Consider the following 17047-nt stretch of genomic DNA (forward strand, 5'->3'; position numbering starts at 1 on the left):
ATCTATAGAAAAGTTCGGCAAAAGTTCGGCCCATCACTAGTAAAATAGTAGAAATTTGCGACCGGAGGGGGGGGGGGGAGGGGAGGGGAGGGGGAGCGGGGGTTGTCTTGCCCCCCACTCAAAAACAAGTTGGTACGCCACTGGCGGCACTGGACGCAAGTAGCAGAGGATGATCGGTGAGTCGGGGAGTCGGACCAAGTGGACTTTTTTAGGTGCTCGACGACCTCTCAGACTTCGGAAAGGAAATCGTCAAGTCACCAAAATGCTGGGTTTCGTGTCTGTGTACCGTAGTTTCAGTTGCGACTTCGCCGGAGCAGCCTTTCACGCAGAAGCGGCACAAGGTAGCCCTTCACATCGCTCACAGGAGTCAACTGCGCATTCCCTTTGACCTCGCACCGTATCAAAGAGTTTGAGATTGCTGAAAGGGCCCTAAAAGAACTTCAAACTTGAAAGTCAAGCGTCGTCTGCCCGCAGCGATAGGCGGGACACACGGAAGAAACCGGTTGTTCGCAGGACGTCGGCGAACACGACACTTTGGAGGCGACAGAGAAATGCGAATCGCAGGACGGCTCAATATTCGGCGTCACTGCATTGGCGCGGGTACTTGAGATTCGGAATTTGGAAATTGTTTTTTTACTTCACAAATACTGGTTTCCCAAGTTTTAAATCTTGAGGGTAATGTCCCGGCAACAATTTCAATCATTTTGAATAATAAAAAAAAAAAATTACCGATGTTTCAGTGCCCCTTTAAAGCAGTACAGTTGCGTCTCTTTAATATGGACGCCTGTTTGTCGGAAACATCGTCCACAGTGCGAGCCGTCCAGAGAAACGAATCGGGAGCAAAACACATTTAAGAACAAGCGTAGCAACAAAAAAATTCCCCCTCCGCCGTCATAGCCTTATCTATACTCCATCTGATCGTAACTTGACAAAGAATGAACGCTACAGCCACCTCGAGCCAAACAGTGACGGAGGCGAAGCACGTGACAGCCCTCACCAAAAGTATGAAGACAAGAGCGTCGGGAGCTCTCGCATAATCCAAGCAGCTGGAGATGAGCGGAAGGATGAACTCATATTCGGACTCTTTTTTTCTGTTCCCCTGAAGTCGCATTGTCCTCCCAAAAAGCTAGCCCGCCGTTTTATATTTTTTTGAAAGCGGAATTCTACTATCTCCCGCCCGTGTCACTTTGAGGAGAGCGGGGTTCGGGGCAGGACACATTTTTTGCTCTGCGCTCGCAAAATGTAGATCCTACACTAAAACATGATGAGCAGGAAGCTTCTTAAACCTTTGGACATTGTGTGCACCACCTAGATATGTGTAGTAGCATTAATTTTATAATGCGAGCGCAGTTTCAAAGTGGCCATGAGCTAGCAGACGACAAGTCAACCACATTGACCAAACCTGCCCGAATACGCATTTCCAAGTGATTTGAGAGATGCACGGCAATGCATGCGCAATAAGCCGCACCTCACGTTGTCATGCCCGTCGCATCCCCTGCAACAGTAAGGCAAAGTGGACGTAACAAGCGAACAAACTCCAGTCCAAACCTCGACGGTCCAAACAAAAGACAGCTCCATGCATCAACCGAGTTAATATGAACGCATAAAAAAAAAATCGTAGAGATCATCGCATGCAGGGGAGAAGAGTCACCTAGTTTCCCTTTCTCAGAACTTCTTTTTCTCTCGCCTTTCTATGAAACCCTGGCTCAAAGTACATTACGAGTAATCAATAAACGATATAACAATGAAACATTATTTTGCAGTCTGCACTTCAGCATCCCGGTGTAGAGCCTTACCCTGTGGGGGTGCGTTCTGGTAGCCGGGCTTCCAGTGCCTCCAGTCGCGGTAGAGCTCCCCACACGTGCGGACAGTGACCCAACGGTCCGTGTATGGCCAGTCGGAGGCACTCTGCTCCTTGGCTTCCTCTTTCTTTTTCAGCACCCCTCGGCCACTGGGCACCAGCACCTGCAGCCAAGTGAAACATTCCTGCCAAACTGCACATCTGACCAACCTGAAGAATCTAGCAAGATTGAGATTAAAGTCAAAATGGTGACCTCAGTCAAATCAAAACTTCAGTCAAACCGAGACTTTGTTCACACCAAGACTTCGTTCAAACTGAGACTTCGTTCAAACCGAGACCTCAAATCAATTAGGCCTTTTGCCAAATCAAGACTTTGGTCAAACCCAGACCTCGGTCAAATCAAGACTTGAATCAAACCAAGATGCTCTCCTTCTCCAAGGATTATTTTCGTTATTCTTGTCCAGCTCGCTTGCACCTTTGCATTTAATTGCATTATAATCTTCAGCTACTCTTCAGTTCTTCATACCACGGAGAAAAGTGGCGATTTTTGAGAAATGAACAAAACATTTTACAGCAAGCTGTTAGTGCCCCTTCCTGTTAAAAAATGCTCATGTTTGAATATTTTTGCATTCATACATGAGCATTTTTTAGCACTTTACAGCAGAGGCACTGCTCTCCCTCTCCCCGTTGTTTCTCAGACATGGCAAGGCTCTCCTCGCCCCCCCCCCCCCCCCCCCCCTTCTCCCCTGTGAGCCGCCGCTGTTGCCGACATCGAAATACTTTGAGATGAGAACAAGAGCACTAAGACAGCTGTAACACAGTACAGCAGTACATATTAAAGATACATTTTAAGATAAGGTACAAATTATTTTCAAATACAAATACTGAAATGCACAACAAAAGCCAGGATAATGAGACCAGAGTGCATTTGTGAGCAGAATTGCAATTCCCTTCCAGAAAAAGTTAAGTATTTGGAAATTAAAATATGGATAAAAATACTGTTTGTAAAATGCATTGTTTTAATATATGTTTAAAGCAATATGTTTAAATGTGCATTATGGTCACATTAACAGGACCCTTAAGCAACATTTTTAAAGGGGCTTCACAAGCAACATTTCAGCAGTTTCAGATTTAATAAAGAATGCTAAATTGGGCCACTTGATGCACTTTGTTATCATCACGGTGTCACTTGGATTCTAGTTATGCTTCTATTACTACCAGATCTTGTCCTGACCCGGGCACGATGACTGTAATTGGATTTCACTGCACAAGAAACTGGTAAGAAACACTGAACGCAAAAGAGCAAGGGAATGGCAAGGCAGTAAATCGGGAAAACCAGGAAGTGGAAATACTGGCAGTGGCACAGACCTTGCAACACACTTGAAAATGTAAGGGACTGGAAGATGGTGTTCATTGCTTTCACTAACGAAGTGGCAAAATTTGAGCTATTACCATAGAAAACAAAAAGTTAAATTGTACTGGTTTGTACCAGATACCATATTTTCCTGACCATAGTCTGCATATGGAGTATATAGTGAACGCGCAAATTTCAGCTGCAGAAAGAAAGCTTTTATGTAGATGTCCACACACAAAAAATTCTCAAACACCCCACTCACACCTCAAAAAATGTCTGCTACATTAGCACACATAGAAGCTACTATCATACAAAAATCACAACCAGAGTAGTAACATAGCCTGTCATTCACAAAATTCATTATGTTTCGTCAGAATGAACTACCCATCTCGAACAGCTAGTCCTTGTATAGGCCTGTTTCTCTCGGCCAGGGGGCGCTGTACCATTCACATGACACGACCACGAAGGAGGCGCCTCCCCTAGCGTCTGCAAGACGCGACCATTTAATGCTGATGGAAGCGGCATCCTATTGCCTCATCCTGTACGTTCCTTGGGCAGGAACTAGCGTCTGGCAGCTTCCCTCAGCATCTGCTCAAGGTTCACGCACAAACAGAACATTTGAAAGGATGCAACGCTACGCACAGTGGAAACGCGACCAAAAATATCCTATGTTTCTCGCCAGGGGATCCTGTAGATATCCTGCACCGCATAAAATATGAACCTTTAAACATGTCTAGCCTGCATACTATAAATGCGGTATACATTTTTTGGTATTAAAGCCCCACGTATTTCAGATCTGCTATTTATGCCACTAAAAATATAACAGTAAAATCATGTCTGTCCCTGGCATTATTATAACTTAATTTACTGCCCTTAAATGCAACTGAGCTGGGCACATGCTGAGAGTCATTTCATGATGTCATGTGGCATCACATAACACCCAAACCTGACGCCAAGTCGAATGATGTCACAGAGTCACATGACCCGTGTCAGTTGAGCGTGGCACTTTTCTGACGAAATCCAACCCCGTAACACAATCTACGTCAGAAGAGGCGACAGAGGAGCCATTCTTCCACACCTGCGTGGTGGCGACTGCCTCAATCTGGTGGCGCACCACGGAGGTAGACAGGGAGCATCGCACCACACTGGATGGTGCCCATCGCACCAGCACCACTCTCAGGGAACACTGCATCTGTGAGCAAAGGAAGACACCGTTCAAAATCGGGACAGGCAGCGCCAGGCATCGTTGCATGCAGCCCGCAACTGTTTACAAAGAAGGTCAAGTGCGCTTACTTACACGTGCAACCTGCTGGCGAAAAACACTGATGGGAACCAATCGTAGAGATCTAAAAGCGAACGAGCAAACAATGAGGCATGGATGACGTCTGAACTCGAAGCGGCGAGCTGCGCTTGTTAACCGAGCAAGGCTGCCCAAGCGCCAAGACTCCCAATACAGTTTTTTTTTTTTTTTTGTGTCCAAGTATCATCCATGCCTCATCATTCACTGATATCCATTTATAACTGTCTATGATAGGCTCCCATACCACTTTCTTTGTAAACAAGCGCAGAAGAAAAAATCTGCAGAAGTATACTTTGATTGAGCTGAGTGGAAAAGAATTACCAATAAGCTACAGAAGGACTAAAAGGTGACGTGAAACACCTAAGTGCAACTACAAACCATTCATTTCTTCTCAGAAAGCAGATCACCGAATGCAAAGGAAACACGACAAGAGAAGAAGAAAAAACATGAATAAACAAATAATTATTTTGCAAATTCCGGCAACAGTTGATTGTTGCGCTTACCTCTTCTCTGTACGTTGTTTCGTATTCATAGTCCCTATGGTTGCGTTTACATGAATGCGGCAGTAGCACATTGAATTGAGAGTGAACCAATCACACTCGCCCAGTCCCTCTGGTTCTTCACTTTTAATATGATCACAATTGTCATCTCTATTTGATGCACTACGGGCGTATCCATGTATCCGCGGCTCAAGCGACATTTAATGGTAGTCCTTTGCAGTGCAGTTCACAGGGGGTAACCTGCTAACCATAATTAGAATATTGGTTAATAGAAATAGCGAGGCAAGATTCTGAGTGTACCTTTCCGTGCACATTTGACATATCAGGTTGCATTCGTAGGTGTTCATTTCAGTCTTTTTTTTTAATGTCACATCTACAGATAACCCTTTGCTGCATGGGCACTGCCATCTTGGAATCACATGATGCAGCTGCCATAAGGCGACTTCAAATCGTCGCTCCTCTCTCCACTCCGTGCCCTGGCGAAGGTGTTGTATTTGTGTTTTTCGTCGCGTTTTAATTACTGTGCTTTTTTTGCCTTGCTTTGTAAAGTGTCGCTCGATATCTACTTTTATTACCTAACTGCATTCCATCATTATGTGCACAACTTATGCACTTAATTTTATAGTATGCTTTGACTATTTGCATTGTCGGCGTACCGGATATGTGTGAGGAAAGGAATCAGCGTTGGCACTGGCAGACATTGAGTATGCAGATGACTCTAAGACACACAAAGGTTGAGAGGCCAATTATTTATGACAGCAGAAATTTGCTTAAAGGGGCTCTGCAATCATATTTAAGCGTCTACCTTTTTTGCGGTTTCCACGTCTCTTGGGGTTCGGGCAAGCCAGCGGGCACGGAGAGAGTAACTAAATATCAGTGCGTCATATTTTAACTGGACGACGCGGAAACCTCCTCCCCCGACAAGGGCGACCCGCGGTACCGAAAGCGCGCAAAATGTGACGTCTTTGGTCCTGGGCTTGCCACTGGTCAAAGCCACTAAAAGCTTTTTTTTTTTTAGTCGAGATACAAAGTATAAGTGTCGCGAACCGTTTCAATTATGTATGAAAGTAGTTTTTGTTCACTATTTTAGATCAGAAAAGAAACAAATGCAGTTTAGAAAGTACGGAAACAAGAAATGACCCGTCGACATATCCGCCACCAAGCGGCGGAAAAAACGGCGCATACTAGAAAGAACTAGTGGGATGAGGCTACGACGAACGAGGAGCGTAGAAAGCTCCCAGATGTATGGGGCGGCGCTGCGGTCGTATACCGGCTCGAGAATCTGACCGGTTCCAAGCGTTCCGAAGGCCTTCGGCGTGGGCCCTGCTGGCGATTTGGCCATTTGTCGGTGCGTCAGCGCGAAGTGGCTCCCGTTCTGAACTAATCTTTACCCCGTGTTTGCTGTCGTTTGTGGCCAATGAAGTGTTACGCCAAATTAGTGTTTAGTCGCGCAGCAAATGCAATGCGAGCTGCCCTGGCCGCCCGCTTCATACGGCCTATCCAACACGTGCTTTAGTGGCGCCCTCTCGAGCCGTCGACACGGAGTGCGGCAACCGTGAGCCCTCGACGAGCTCACTACTCCTCTAGTTCACGGCCACTCAAGCCAGGACCTACGACGTCATAAGGGAGGTTATTTTTTGCTTGTTTTTGTAATTCTAATTTGCCTATAACTTTTAAAATAAAGCGAAATTTGAGAAAAGAAAATTTTGATTAAGTTACTACGTTCACTACGCTCAGGTTCAGTGCAAATTAAAAACCAGTCCAAAAGTCATTGCAGGGTGACAGAGGCTAAGTGGTAGTGGTGCAATAAGAAGCGCAAGGTATATTTATGATTATGCATTTATGATATGAAAGAACAAGGCAAATATAGTTAACACTAGGAATTGCAGTGTTTGTCAAAACCATTGTGCTCTGCCTTCATAGCAAATCCAAAACACTTATTCTTGATTATATGGGGGAATCATTTTTTTCGGTATAAACATTCACTTGACCTATTCATTTATAAATTTAAAGAAACTATACACTCTGCTAGGTCTTATGTCTGCACTATCCAGATATCCAGGACAAATAATTTATTTAAACACAAAGGGTGGTCTCCCCAGGTGAAAAGCGTGTCAAAGAGAGCTTGTGATTGCCTGACGAAAGCGCCTGAGGCACGCAAAAGGCGACGCCGATAAAAAGCCATCTGCATTGAAATCACTCGAGTGCAGCGTTGTCAATGCCGGACTTATTCTCGACACCGCATAAAGTAAAAAGCGTACCTGTTCAAACAAATAAAGACCTGTCTACACAAATCCATGAAGTGGCACCTGGCACTTGACTTGAGCCAAGCTAGCTGGAGGTCAATTCTCTTGCCCCAATTAATTTTATTCCGCAATTTATACGGAAGACAGATGTCAGACTTCAATTGACTGGTTTGTCCCTTATCTCATATTCTCAATATGCTGTAAGGAAATGTCCGTATAACAAATAGTTTCCCGAGGTAAACATTGCGAAATGCTGCTTATGAATACTTTAGCAGGACTGACAGTCGAAACAAAATGTCTACACGGCCTAGGAAGCACCATTAAAATATCTCTCAAGTACTTATTAAAAAAAAATGAAGACAATATTGCTTCTTTTTTACGTTCCATATGTCATTACAGGGGGGGTTTCATGGCCAGCAATTTTCAAAAACCATTGGTGTCCTCGAAAACCGAGCAGCGAGCACTAAACTTGCGAGTTCATCTGTTCTGTGCAATTCAGCACATTTAGTCAGGCAGTCGACTTGCTTTTTCACTGTCTCCATGCATTAGTCTCTTCATTAGTTCATTTTTGTGGATACTAGTAAAAGCGGATACGTCCAGCACGGCCGAAGACTTCGCTAACTTTCCCCCGGCATCATTTCAGCCGTTTTGCCACCGAACCTGGCCGAACGAGAAACATAATTAATAAAGGTGTTCGATAAAACATTCAGAATTGATGTTCGTAACCATGTCGTAGCTCTCAACGTGGCCCGTCACCACTGCATTATTTGTTCTGCACTACAAGGGATAGATTTATGTCACAAAACTAGGCGAGAATGACATAACACACGAACAGAGCCGCGAGCCCCACTGAAACCGAAACCAACCAAATTGAAGCCACCTTATGGCACCACATGTGTCAGCGTTCCCTGAGCACCGTCAGCACCGTCAGCACGAACACAATATCGGTACTTTTCCTAAGTTTACTTGTGAGGAGTAATAATGGGCACCAAGTATCACTGCCGAAGTCAACTCACCAAGTGGGCACTCTACACCATATTAGAGGTTTTGAGACAGCCTTCTAATTTTAAGAGAAAAACCACAAAAAAAAATTGTGATCGCTTGTTTGTGCCGACAGTGTCACAACATCTACAAGGAAGGATGTGTGGAGACTAGAATGTTTCTTTGTCATCGGCAAGATAAAAAAAAAAAAAGATATTCGAGGCAGGCTACTAAAAGCAACAGCTAACTTGGTGATGTCCATCCATCTTTTTCTTTCCCGTTCCACTTTTTAAACTTTTTTTTCTTCTTGTCAAAGACTAAGGTTAAGTTGTATCATACTTTAGAATACATAGACCAAATCTAACCTCCAGTGAGCCTTTCCCGCACAGGGGGTCTGGCAACTCGCCACAAAAAGAAATTTCCAGCGACGCATTGGGAGTTGCTCCTTCGCTGCAGATTGAATTTTATTAGTAAAGAATTGGCCCTTTGAAATCAAAGAAGAAAGGCCGTGACGGATTCGACAGTACTATGTACAAGAATAAACCATTATTTTATGGCATAAAACCACCTCTTGTGCATTTCAGCAACATATTTAAACATAAACGCATTACAGATATGCGTGCTCATTTTTTTCCACCAGACGAACGTAACATTTGTACACGCATCCAGTCATTGTCAAGAGCTTTTTAGCATCCAAGGTTTTGGCAGAATTTGCTCTTGCCACCGCAACTACGGTCAAGCGGCCTTCTTTGGCCACCCAACTGTAGCTGCACAACAAGTGTTCCATAACAACTGAAAGCAATCTGACGCGGCTAAAACGCACCAGATCTGTCTGCCAAAAGAGAGGGGTATGAGCAGTGAACCCGTCACGCATCAAGGTGCACCTGGGGCGACTTTGACGCTTCATGCATTCCAAGAGCAGCACACAATCCTATCCCATTATATCATGGTGAGTTCGAACATGCAGAAAATAAAACAAACAAAAAAGGTCATCGCAAACTTTGTTCTGCTTCCCTTTGCATTTTTGAAGTCGCACAAAGAACCAACACTAGCTTAGTCTTTTACAGCCGGGTGAACAGTCGGATCATCATAATGCGTCACAAAGACTGGGGGGTGTAGCATATCTTTGAAATGGTCTATTAAAGTTGCGTTCTGTTCTTTTTTTAGTGTAAAAGCATTAGCTGTCAAATGGAGCGAACCGGCGTTGTTAGTTTTTGAAGCCATGCACCAAACGGCACCTAAATTCCCCTATACTAATGAAGTCAAGCCTGTCATCTGTAGTAGTGATTTGATGGAGAGGCTCCCATTGGCTGGTGCGCGTCAGTTTCAAGGAACGACTCCCCATGGTGCTGCGGGCCCTGCGCCAATAAAAGGAACACGGTGGAGCGCGCTCGGCAGTTTCGACTCCTCTCGACGCCGACGAACATGGCGGCGCCTCGTGCATTTACATCGTTGGCGGCCGCAACCTTGGCAGTAGCGAAACCTGCCCGTCCACGCAAGCACACCGCAGACAAACTAAGAGAGCGGAAAAACACAGCCCAACGAGCAAAGAGGCAGGCAGCGAAATCCACCATCGTTGTCAAGTCTCCAAATACACGGCAAGCAAAACGAGCACTGGCGCTATACGCTAGGAGACAACAAAGCCTATATAAAGCATGAGGCGCAAGCGGATCATGGTTCGAAGCTTCTGAGGCGGCATGAGGACGAGGCCCTTCGACAACGCGAGGCAGAAGCGATACGTCGCAGGCGGCATGCTTTTGCATTCACGACTCATAGAAGTGCTTAGGCGTACTCTGACTTTTTTATGAGTTATGTGTGAAGATCATTTTTGCATACCCATAATGTTTAGGAATTGGGACTGTAATAAAATTAAACCACTATAAATGCCAAATTGCAAAAAATCAGGAATTTAAAAAAAAGCAATACCAAATAAATGCAAAATTTGCAATAAAAAAAAGAAAAAAAAGAATGGTCATGAATTGTGCCATGAATGAACTTTTGTCATAGTACAGAAGTTAGGTGAGGTCGTAGAAAAATTGCTACTTCTATTTTCATTTTATTGAATGGTTTTTGTGATTCCATATTCCAATTCTAGACCCAATTCTATATTCGATGGTCTCAGAGGCCTCAAAGAACCTTCAGTGTGTGCACCACAGTAAAATGACAGCTGAAAAACACCTGTAGCCTAGGGACAAAGAATATCTTGCCCTGAAGGCAGACACAAGTGCCTTGTAGCTACTTCATTTGTTATTTTCTCCTTCCCAGGTGGATGAGACGAGGGGCCACAGAATAAAAATGTAGGGATTAACGCAAACAGCTGCAAGTGTAGGAAAGCACAACACCTACAAACACCAACTAAACACAGATTTTTGCACAGATAGACTTTGAGAAGAAACTGGTTTCACCAGCTTGGTCATTCTCCACTCCAGCTGTATACCCTCATGTTTCTCCTCTCACCCTTTGCCCTTCCTCTCTGTAACTTGCTCCCTCCAGAGATCTCAGCCTGCCTCCTCGCTGATAAAGACAGCTGCACGGCAACACCGCTCCCATGTGTGCCCCGTGTTTCTCACTTGCGATGTGGACGTAGCTTACAATAGATGATTTGCACATACACCAGAGTGCTAACTCAGCTACAGACAAGGGGCACCGACAGGAGCACTGATGCAGTGCTCACTCTGCACTAGTCAGTGCAAAGATGCATGTGGGAACAAACCTTAAACTAACAAGGTGTACAGGGAAATATATGCACTATATTTGATATTACCACCTCAAACTTTGAGTCGAAATTTTTATTCGGCGTCAACTCTTTCAGTACAGTAAACTTCTCGTCCGTGTAGAAGTGAATTACCTACCAGAACAGTGCACCTGCTTACATCATATTGGTCTGTACGATACTGGAAAGCTAAAAGCAGATATTGAGTCAACTGGCCTTTTTGGAGAAGGGTTCTATGCACGTGGGAACTCTCCTGAAATAGCGACGAAAGCTCCAATTATGGTCGGTGGACAGACACAGAAGTGAAAGAGCTATGTGGGGAAACGTGCTACTTGTCCTGTCTCCTCTACGCCTCACGTGTTGCCATTCTTCTTCAAACAAGCGCTACATTATTCAATATGCAATGCAGTTTTTTTCTTTAAAGAAACACTCGTCTTGCTAGACAGTAAAGAATTTTAAGGAACCCTTTTCCGGCCCCCATATAATTGGCCGAATTGTTGGCGCACGATGTACCAAAAGTCCATCCTCACTTGCGTTGGTTCGATCGCGAAATAGTCTTTCTGCACGCAGAGAAAGTGTAAGGAGGCCGGAAAGTAGGGTGAACCAATTTGCGACAATCGTTTCAACCTTGTCAAAATTAGGGTGAAACAAGAATGCACTGCCAGCAGGCGCGTAGCTTGAGGGGGGCGTTCAGGTGTCAGAACACCCCCCGAAATTTTACTTATTTTTATATTTAAATATATATATATTTTTTTTATATGTCTGTCATTGCACCAGCACCTTGAAACACCCCCCAAGAATATTTTCTGGCTACGCCACTGACTACCACCACATAGCCTAGTCTTGTCCCCACAGGTGGTGCAGCTCACTGCCTGATAGACCTTTTCTGTGTACTCTCGTTCTCAGACACCTAATAGGCGTATCCGGTATGGGCGACGAAAAAATACTAAAACGTTTCAACCTGTAACTAGTAAAAAATAAGGGGGAGGCAAAACCATAATGTGTGACGGTTACGCTTATATCCTAAGTGTCTTCTACTAGCGTGGCGACGGCAAAATAATGTTTTTGCCCATACTGGAAGTGACGGGAATTCAAGGTCTTGGAGAAAGGGTCTATAGAAAGGCTCAGCCAAATGCCTCCATCTATCCATTCCTCCTATCCCACTAAGTGTAGTCAGTGCACCAGCCACTTGGTGTCGCCTGTATGTGAAAAAGGATTGCTATGTACCCCAAAACAGAGTATAAAATAAATGACTTAATATCAACCAGGCTTTCATAGATGTGGCAGCATGTATTAGTATTAGAAGTATGTATTAGCTGTATGCAGACATTACCTTTATTGAAACTAAAGCGAATCTGCAGGAGAATTGGTTCAATACGGACATGGTAACCCAGGAGCGGGGAAAAGCATTGGAGCTTTGTGTTGTCCGTCCGGTTCCTTTCCCCTGCTCCTGGGTTACCATGTCACTACATTTATGACTTCCTGTCTTATCATGTAGTCCGCTCCCTTCGCATATGAATTTTTGGCACATGGAAGGTGACATATGTACAGTGCACAACACGAAATCACCTCTTTTTTTGCATTTCAATGAAATATTATCTAGCAGCCTATTTTATGGCTAAAATTGGTTCAGCAGTGTAGTTCTGATTGCAATGCTTAAACAATGCAAAAGAAAAAAAAAAACTAACAATGTTACGTTTGTGGTAACTCTGCCAAGCTCTGTATGTTCATTAGTGCCAATCATACCATCATCTCCTCTGCAAAAAAGTAGTCATGCAAAAACTGTATCAACAAAAATATAGATAAACTAACAAACATGTCATCTGCGCTTTTTCTATTTTGTGTAAGCAACTTAGTTTGAAATAATTAAAATGTGTGGCTGAACACAAAAGGCAAAAACAAGAATCCTAAAACCTTAACACACACCACTTCATATATATATATAAAAAAAAAAAAAAAAAAACTCTTATACGACGATGTTTTAAATTTCGAAGCAGGCTCATACAAAAACACTCAAGGTGCATTACCTCAAATTTGATATCGAGATAACCAATTCATGTGAACCGTCTTATATATCTGCAGAACCAGAGGGAATTCTTATGGCACAACCGAGAAGCAATTTACCAATCGCTCAATTGCGGTACCCGGTAAAACCTCTAATTGCATTAGGTAACAGCCCTCTTATTTTGGTCTTTTCTTTCCGCACAGCGCACCCACGTCACCGATTTATTCATCATTCCACGGCACGAACCACCACCATCCAAATCGTTCGCGATACATGCTGTTTCGTGACGGCCGCCAGTCCAGTTCGGAAAAAGATAAATAAAAGGGAACGGTTAATGAGAAGAGTGCGACAAGGCGGGAACATGCCAGAAGCAAGCGGGGCCCCATATTCTCAAGCGCCTCGCGTCACGTCAGCGAACGTTGAGGGCAGCTGGCCATTCCCAAAGGGGTGAAGGGGTAGACGTTCACCTCATCCAAACTCGCTCAAAGACACCACCATTCGCGCAATTTGAGATCTCCGATTCCCTGCCACGTTCGAGCGGCGCCGAGGTTGACAAAGGGGCCAACGGACAAAACTGTCGCACCCCGACTTGCAAAAGAGAGAAGCGGACACGAGAAGCTGCCCGCAAACCCGTTGACAGCGGCTATTCCGCGTGGCTTTTGTCGACCGGCGACAATGCACGAGTGCAGGTCGGCGCCCAGAGAAAAGAAAAAACAAAAAGCGGCGACTACTCACAGCCGGTGGACAACGAGAACGGCAGCGAACGAGTCTAGTTGGCCATGTTCCGTTCCCGGCGCACGCCGAAGAGATGATTCTGATGATGAGGAGAGAAGCGGAGAAGTCCACGAGTTGAATGAGCTCCCAGTGCGAGGAAAGGCTGTTACGTCATGATCGTACGATGCGTCGCCCCTGGGCGGGCGGCACGCCGGGCGCGCCGTGCAGAAAGGGCAGAAAGGGGGACCGGCGCCGACCAACTCCCACCTAATAGAAAAGGTCTGCGCATGACGTCAATGTTAGTCGAACCCCGACCCGCCCCAAGCGGGATACACGCTGAAGCTCTACGAGAGCCGCCGCAAAGCGGCAGAAGCGTCCGTCATCACGTCGCCGCCTGTAGCATTGCGCTTGTTGTGTGACATGCTGCGAGACGCGCCGGCGGTGCTACAGACGCACGCTAGGCGGCGCTGCGGAACAATTTGTGATGATGTTAAAAGGGGGAAAGGCGCGTGCAGGACTCGTGGGCATTTTTCGCCAAGCGTTCCAACCTGGCACGTTCTGCGCATGCTCGGCCGTTGCCGGGGCAACGGAGAAACGCACCTTGTGATCACGTGATCGCAACTTTCGGCAGCGTGGCAGCACCCATCTCCCGGCATCGCGTACGTCGGCCCGGCGACTTCTGTGTTTTATGTCATGGAGCGATTCGTGATAATAAACCAGTGGCGGCGTCCCCCAAAATTACTGGATCTCCTTCCCTCTCTTTCTCTCTCTCCGCCTCTCTCGCCGTCCGATCGTTATTCCAGCTACAGGTTTTTCACCACTTCAAGGGCAAATTTAAAAAAATATTTATTAAAAAAAAAAAAAAAAAAAAAAAAAGATAAAGAAAAAAAAAATTGCATAAACCAGTGAAGACAGGAAAACCAATAAAATAGGACGCAGGCGAGCTGGCGAGGGACATTACAGAAATACGAAAATCTTTTTTATTATTATTATTATTATTTGTCATATTAGACTTTTAGGGGTTTACTATAAATATCATAAACCAGTCTATTTTTTTTTTACGAAGAAATGTTCAGTTTCTTTGGGTGAAATGGCAATTATTAGGTCAACAAAACAGATATATTTTGTTGATAAATAAATAAACATATATCAGCTCTCATAAGGTCACGTTAACATGGCAGAATATTTCTCCAAAACTTACCTATATTTTTCATGCTGAGTCAACAAAAGAAACACATCAAACGTTGTATTACTTCTTTGCTTAGAAGATGGGGCGTGGAAACTTTACAAAGAGACGGTGTGAACAGAATACAGGCTAATCGATGTCGCGCACACACACCTGACTTAGTCAGCCCTCTTATTTCGAGAAAGGTAATGTAGTTGCATTACACAGAACATATTAGGGCTTTTTATAATTGTTTATCAGATATCGATAATTATCTTGCCGCTAAAGTCCGAATTTACTCTTAACTATTTTAATGCCCTTCAATTACGAAGTAAATTGTAAAGCACCATTCGAGGGTGCCATTTTTATTTTACGCCATGTACACCAAGCGACAACTAGTATTATTAGTTTGAATATTAAACGACAAAACGAGATAGAAAATATATAATAAAAAAAAAAAAACCTCAGTTAGGTATATATCTTCCAGAAGACTCAGCAAAGACTCATTAGCGCGGATTCACGTATTACTTCTCTGAATACCATTTTCAAAAGTAAATTAAAACCCTACAACCAAAATCAACCATTTTGTGCTTAGTTTAATTCAATAGCCAGAAAGACATTTCGGTACCAATTTAATGGCATCGCAGGTCCTGGACTCATGGCCTAAAGAATGAAAAAGTGCCACGGTTCAATTAGTTTAAAGGTATAGACGCTTTTAAAATCGACATTTAATTTTAGAGCACAGCTCTAAGGAGCCCGTTTTCGAATTTCGCGTCGTCGCCGTCGGCTTACCCGCCCCGCTAAATTTAGTGGGAAATTGAATTGGCGTTGAGGTCATGGGACGTGAATTTTCCCGCTAAATATAGGGGAGAAACTGAATTTGTTCATAGGTGACGTGACACGAAGTCATGTGACGTCATTTTGCCCGCTAAATTTAGCGGGGAAAATGGCGTCACATGACTTCGTGTCACGTCAGCCATGAACAAATTCAGCGGGAGGAGGAGAGGAGGAGGAGGAGGGGAAGGAGGAGGTGGGGAGGAGGAGGAGGGGAATTCCCTCCGCTCCTCTTTCTCAAGAATAATAATTGGGGTTGTGTGGATATTTAGACAGCGTGTAGTTGGTCAGGCATTTCAAAGTTGCGACGAGTCACTCGCTGTAGATGAGCAATTTAGCCAGTGCAGTACAACCGCTAGCCTGGGGTCTTTAACGTGCACCACGCAGTAGTGATACACGACCGCACGCCGGTACGATGTTCATCCAGATAGAAACGGGCAAGGGTGGGTATTGAACCCAGGATGCTGGATTCTGCAGCGCGAGCTTTCGCTCCACGTGCTCCGAGCCAGTGAGCGCTAGCACACTCGGCCACCGATCCCCCCTCCTCAAGAGCTGCTCTCTAGTTTCGCATTACCGAAATTTGTAAACGTCTTTCTTCTTTTTTTTCTCTCTCTTATTACGATTACTTCAATTCATCATGACCACAGCAGGGCAGGTTACTGCCATTTTAAATTCTAGTGTGCCCTTCTCCCCAGCATTGGCTTTTGTGGAGGCTCGCCAACGCCCGCGTCAGCGGCTCGGCATTTGGGTAAGAGACCTGGCGCGTGTGCACAGCGTCTGTACGTCACTGCTAACTACATCGTGAAATTTAATAGATACGAATTATATCTTTAAATAGCTAGTTGAATATGGTTCGGAACGAAACCTGTTCATATTGATGTTCCAACGTGAACATTTGGCAGAAATCTGTCTAGGGGCATAATCCTATTAAAGTCAACCTTGGGCAGGCCGTGTCGGACCAAAACGTCAGGTCATTGAGAAAAATTACTGCTTGGATAGACGTATTATTCTGATTATAAATATGTTTCAAAACGCTTTTCTCTTACCGAAACCAATCACTTTTCCACAAGGGCGCAGCCATCTTGAACGTCGTCGCTTCTGGTATGCGGTAAAACATCGTTTTGATCTCGCCACGCCGCTGGAAAGTGTTTACGAAAGATGCGCGATTGTCACACATTCCTGTTTTGCCTCACCTATATTTTCTTACCGATTCCAGGTTGAAATGTTTTATTATTTTTTTCGTCCCGCATACCAGATACGGAATCCGCGTGAGTGAAAACGGCAAAAAACAGAAAGCATCTACACTCAGTACGGTGGACTGCAGCCAATCTGGAAATCTAACCATCTTGAAAAAGGTGGTTTGACAAATCGCCATGTCAGGAAAGTCAACAAAATGAAGGGAAGCGCGATATGAATTCCGTTCTAGAAATTTCT

At 44.6% G+C, this 17047-nt stretch overlaps 1 long non-coding RNA gene across 1 annotated transcript; it reads right to left on the bottom strand.

Annotated features, from left to right (window-relative positions):
• Positions 1-1825: 1825 nt before the first annotated feature.
• LOC121833346 lies at positions 1826-13857 on the bottom strand. Its single transcript, XR_006076650.1, has 3 exons — positions 13636-13857; positions 4234-4347; positions 1826-1965 (listed from the first exon to the last, which is right to left on the bottom strand). It is a non-coding gene; the product is annotated as an uncharacterized LOC121833346 (long non-coding RNA).
• Between the last annotated feature and the right edge of the window lie 3190 nt (positions 13858-17047).

This window comes from Ixodes scapularis, unplaced genomic scaffold (assembly GCF_016920785.2).
Source record: "Ixodes scapularis isolate PalLabHiFi unplaced genomic scaffold, ASM1692078v2 PGA_scaffold7__128_contigs__length_106722199, whole genome shotgun sequence".
Taxonomy (NCBI): domain Eukaryota; kingdom Metazoa; phylum Arthropoda; class Arachnida; order Ixodida; family Ixodidae; genus Ixodes; species Ixodes scapularis.